Source organism: Musa acuminata, unplaced genomic scaffold, assembly GCF_036884655.1.
Source record: "Musa acuminata AAA Group cultivar baxijiao unplaced genomic scaffold, Cavendish_Baxijiao_AAA HiC_scaffold_1126, whole genome shotgun sequence".
Taxonomy (NCBI): Eukaryota; Viridiplantae; Streptophyta; class Magnoliopsida; order Zingiberales; family Musaceae; genus Musa; species Musa acuminata.
Window position 1 is genome coordinate 6,388,732 of NW_027021339.1, and position 5,000 is coordinate 6,393,731.

Sequence of the window (5,000 nt, forward strand, 5' to 3'; positions counted from 1 at the left end):
CGTTTTTGGGCCGTTTTGGCCAGTTTTTGGCCTGTTCTTGCATTGCGCGGTGACCGTCGAGAGCGGAGCAAAACGTCAGCCATCTCAGCACCCTGGAACCCCCCGGGTGGCACAGGGCTGGATGGGGCTTTCGTATAGCAGGGACGGTGCTGCCTCTCGCTTCGCTCGCTGTCCGCCGCTCGCCGCTCGCTCGTGCAGCCAAAAATGGCCAGTTTTGGCCCGTTTTTGGGCCGTTTTGGCCAGTTTTTGGCCTGTTCTTGCATTGCGCGGTGACCGTCGAGAGCGGAGCAAAACGTCAGCCATCTCAGCACCCTGGAACCCCCCGGGTGGCACAGGGCTGGATGGGGCTTTCGTATAGCAGGGACGGTGCTGCCTCTCGCTTCGCTCGCTGTCCGCCGCTCGCCGCTCGCTCGTGCAGCCAAAAATGGCCAGTTTTGGCCCGTTTTTGGGCCGTTTTGGCCAGTTTTTGGCCTGTTCTTGCATTGCGCGGTGACCGTCGAGAGCGGAGCAAAACGTCAGCCATCTCAGCACCCTGGAACCCCCCGGGTGGCACAGGGCTGGATGGGGCTTTCGTATAGCAGGGACGGTGCTGCCTCTCGCTTCGCTCGCTGTCCGCCGCTCGCCGCTCGCTCGTGCAGCCAAAAATGGCCAGTTTTGGCCCGTTTTTGGGCCGTTTTGGCCAGTTTTTGGCCTGTTCTTGCATTGCGCGGTGACCGTCGAGAGCGGAGCAAAACGTCAGCCATCTCAGCACCCTGGAACCCCCCGGGTGGCACAGGGCTGGATGGGGCTTTCGTATAGCAGGGACGGTGCTGCCTCTCGCTTCGCTCGCTGTCCGCCGCTCGCCGCTCGCTCGTGCAGCCAAAAATGGCCAGTTTTGGCCCGTTTTTGGGCCGTTTTGGCCAGTTTTTGGCCTGTTCTTGCATTGCGCGGTGACCGTCGAGAGCGGAGCAAAACGTCAGCCATCTCAGCACCCTGGAACCCCCCGGGTGGCACAGGGCTGGATGGGGCTTTCGTATAGCAGGGACGGTGCTGCCTCTCGCTTCGCTCGCTGTCCGCCGCTCGCCGCTCGCTCGTGCAGCCAAAAATGGCCAGTTTTGGCCCGTTTTTGGGCCGTTTTGGCCAGTTTTTGGCCTGTTCTTGCATTGCGCGGTGACCGTCGAGAGCGGAGCAAAACGTCAGCCATCTCAGCACCCTGGAACCCCCCGGGTGGCACAGGGCTGGATGGGGCTTTCGTATAGCAGGGACGGTGCTGCCTCTCGCTTCGCTCGCTGTCCGCCGCTCGCCGCTCGCTCGTGCAGCCAAAAATGGCCAGTTTTGGCCCGTTTTTGGGCCGTTTTGGCCAGTTTTTGGCCTGTTCTTGCATTGCGCGGTGACCGTCGAGAGCGGAGCAAAACGTCAGCCATCTCAGCACCCTGGAACCCCCCGGGTGGCACAGGGCTGGATGGGGCTTTCGTATAGCAGGGACGGTGCTGCCTCTCGCTTCGCTCGCTGTCCGCCGCTCGCCGCTCGCTCGTGCAGCCAAAAATGGCCAGTTTTGGCCCGTTTTTGGGCCGTTTTGGCCAGTTTTTGGCCTGTTCTTGCATTGCGCGGTGACCGTCGAGAGCGGAGCAAAACGTCAGCCATCTCAGCACCCTGGAACCCCCCGGGTGGCACAGGGCTGGATGGGGCTTTCGTATAGCAGGGACGGTGCTGCCTCTCGCTTCGCTCGCTGTCCGCCGCTCGCCGCTCGCTCGTGCAGCCAAAAATGGCCAGTTTTGGCCCGTTTTTGGGCCGTTTTGGCCAGTTTTTGGCCTGTTCTTGCATTGCGCGGTGACCGTCGAGAGCGGAGCAAAACGTCAGCCATCTCAGCACCCTGGAACCCCCCGGGTGGCACAGGGCTGGATGGGGCTTTCGTATAGCAGGGACGGTGCTGCCTCTCGCTTCGCTCGCTGTCCGCCGCTCGCCGCTCGCTCGCGCAGCCAAAAATGGCCAGTTTTGGCCCGTTTTTGGGCCGTTTTGGCCAGTTTTTGGCCTGTTCTTGCATTGCGCGGTGACCGTCGAGAGCGGAGCAAAACGTCAGCCATCTCAGCACCCTGGAACCCCCCGGGTGGCACAGGGCTGGATGGGGCTTTCGTATAGCAGGGACGGTGCTGCCTCTCGCTTCGCTCGCTGTCCGCCGCTCGCCGCTCGCTCGTGCAGCCAAAAATGGCCAGTTTTGGCCCGTTTTTGGGCCGTTTTGGCCAGTTTTTGGCCTGTTCTTGCATTGCGCGGTGACCGTCGAGAGCGGAGCAAAACGTCAGCCATCTCAGCACCCTGGAACCCCCCGGGTGGCACAGGGCTGGATGGGGCTTTCGTATAGCAGGGACGGTGCTGCCTCTCGCTTCGCTCGCTGTCCGCCGCTCGCCGCTCGCTCGTGCAGCCAAAAATGGCCAGTTTTGGCCCGTTTTTGGGCCGTTTTGGCCAGTTTTTGGCCTGTTCTTGCATTGCGCGGTGACCGTCGAGAGCGGAGCAAAACGTCAGCCATCTCAGCACCCTGGAACCCCCCGGGTGGCACAGGGCTGGATGGGGCTTTCGTATAGCAGGGACGGTGCTGCCTCTCGCTTCGCTCGCTGTCCGCCGCTCGCCGCTCGCTCGTGCAGCCAAAAATGGCCAGTTTTGGCCCGTTTTTGGGCCGTTTTGGCCAGTTTTTGGCCTGTTCTTGCATTGCGCGGTGACCGTCGAGAGCGGAGCAAAACGTCAGCCATCTCAGCACCCTGGAACCCCCCGGGTGGCACAGGGCTGGATGGGGCTTTCGTATAGCAGGGACGGTGCTGCCTCTCGCTTCGCTCGCTGTCCGCCGCTCGCCGCTCGCTCGCGCAGCCAAAAATGGCCAGTTTTGGCCCGTTTTTGGGCCGTTTTGGCCAGTTTTTGGCCTGTTCTTGCATTGCGCGGTGACCGTCGAGAGCGGAGCAAAACGTCAGCCATCTCAGCACCCTGGAACCCCCCGGGTGGCACAGGGCTGGATGGGGCTTTCGTATAGCAGGGACGGTGCTGCCTCTCGCTTCGCTCGCTGTCCGCCGCTCGCCGCTCGCTCGTGCAGCCAAAAATGGCCAGTTTTGGCCCGTTTTTGGGCCGTTTTGGCCAGTTTTTGGCCTGTTCTTGCATTGCGCGGTGACCGTCGAGAGCGGAGCAAAACGTCAGCCATCTCAGCACCCTGGAACCCCCCGGGTGGCACAGGGCTGGATGGGGCTTTCGTATAGCAGGGACGGTGCTGCCTCTCGCTTCGCTCGCTGTCCGCCGCTCGCCGCTCGCTCGTGCAGCCAAAAATGGCCAGTTTTGGCCCGTTTTTGGGCCGTTTTGGCCAGTTTTTGGCCTGTTCTTGCATTGCGCGGTGACCGTCGAGAGCGGAGCAAAACGTCAGCCATCTCAGCACCCTGGAACCCCCCGGGTGGCACAGGGCTGGATGGGGCTTTCGTATAGCAGGGACGGTGCTGCCTCTCGCTTCGCTCGCTGTCCGCCGCTCGCCGCTCGCTCGTGCAGCCAAAAATGGCCAGTTTTGGCCCGTTTTTGGGCCGTTTTGGCCAGTTTTTGGCCTGTTCTTGCATTGCGCGGTGACCGTCGAGAGCGGAGCAAAACGTCAGCCATCTCAGCACCCTGGAACCCCCCGGGTGGCACAGGGCTGGATGGGGCTTTCGTATAGCAGGGACGGTGCTGCCTCTCGCTTCGCTCGCTGTCCGCCGCTCGCCGCTCGCTCGCGCAGCCAAAAATGGCCAGTTTTGGCCCGTTTTTGGGCCGTTTTGGCCAGTTTTTGGCCTGTTCTTGCATTGCGCGGTGACCGTCGAGAGCGGAGCAAAACGTCAGCCATCTCAGCACCCTGGAACCCCCCGGGTGGCACAGGGCTGGATGGGGCTTTCGTATAGCAGGGACGGTGCTGCCTCTCGCTTCGCTCGCTGTCCGCCGCTCGCCGCTCGCGCAGCCAAAAATGGCCAGTTTTGGCCCGTTTTTGGGCCGTTTTGGCCAGTTTTTGGCCTGTTCTTGCATTGCGCGGTGACCGTCGAGAGCGGAGCAAAACGTCAGCCATCTCAGCACCCTGGAACCCCCCGGGTGGCACAGGGCTGGATGGGGCTTTCGTATAGCAGGGACGGTGCTGCCTCTCGCTTCGCTCGCTGTTCGCCGCTCGCCGCTCGCTCGCGCAGCCAAAAATGGCCAGTTTTGGCCCGTTTTTGGGCTGTTTTGGCCAGTTTTTGGCCTGTTCTTGCGTGGTGCGGTGACCGTCGTGAGCGGAGCAAAACGTCAGCCATCTCAGCACCCTGGAACCCCCCGGGTGGCACAGGGCTGGATGGGGCTTTCGTATAGCAGGGACGGTGCTGCCTCTCGCTTCGCTCGCTGTTCGCCGCTCGCCGCTCGCTCGCGCAGCCAAAAATGGCCAGTTTTGGCCCGTTTTTGGGCTGTTTTGGCCTGTTTTTGGGCTGTTCTTGTGTGGTGCGGTGACCGTCGTGAGCGGAGCAAAATGTCAGCCATCTCAGCACCCTGGAACCCCCCGGGTGGCACAGGGCTGGATGGGGCTTTCGTATAGCAGGGACGGTGCTGCCTCGCGCTTCGCTCGCTGTTCGCCGCTCTCCGCTCGCTCGCGCAGCAAAAAATGGCCAGTTTTGGCCCGTTTTTGGGCTATTTTGGCCAGTTTTTGGCCTGTTCTTGCGTGCCGCGGCGACCGTCGTGAGCGGAGCAAAACGTCAGCCATCTCAGCACCCTGGAACCCCCCGGGTGGCACAGGGCTGGATGGGGCTTTCGTATAGCAGGGACGGTGCTGCCTCTCGCTTCGCTCGCTGTCCGCCGCTCGCTGCTCGCTCGCGCAGCCAAAAATGGCCAGTTTTGGCCCGTTTTTGGGCTGTTTTGGCCTGTTTTTGGGCTGTTCTTGTGTGCCGCGGCGACCGTCGTGAGCGGAGCAAAATGTCAGCCATCTCAGCACCCTGGAACCCCCCGGGTGGCACAGGGCTGGATGGGGCTTTCGTATAGCAGGGACGGTGCTGCCTCTCGCTTCG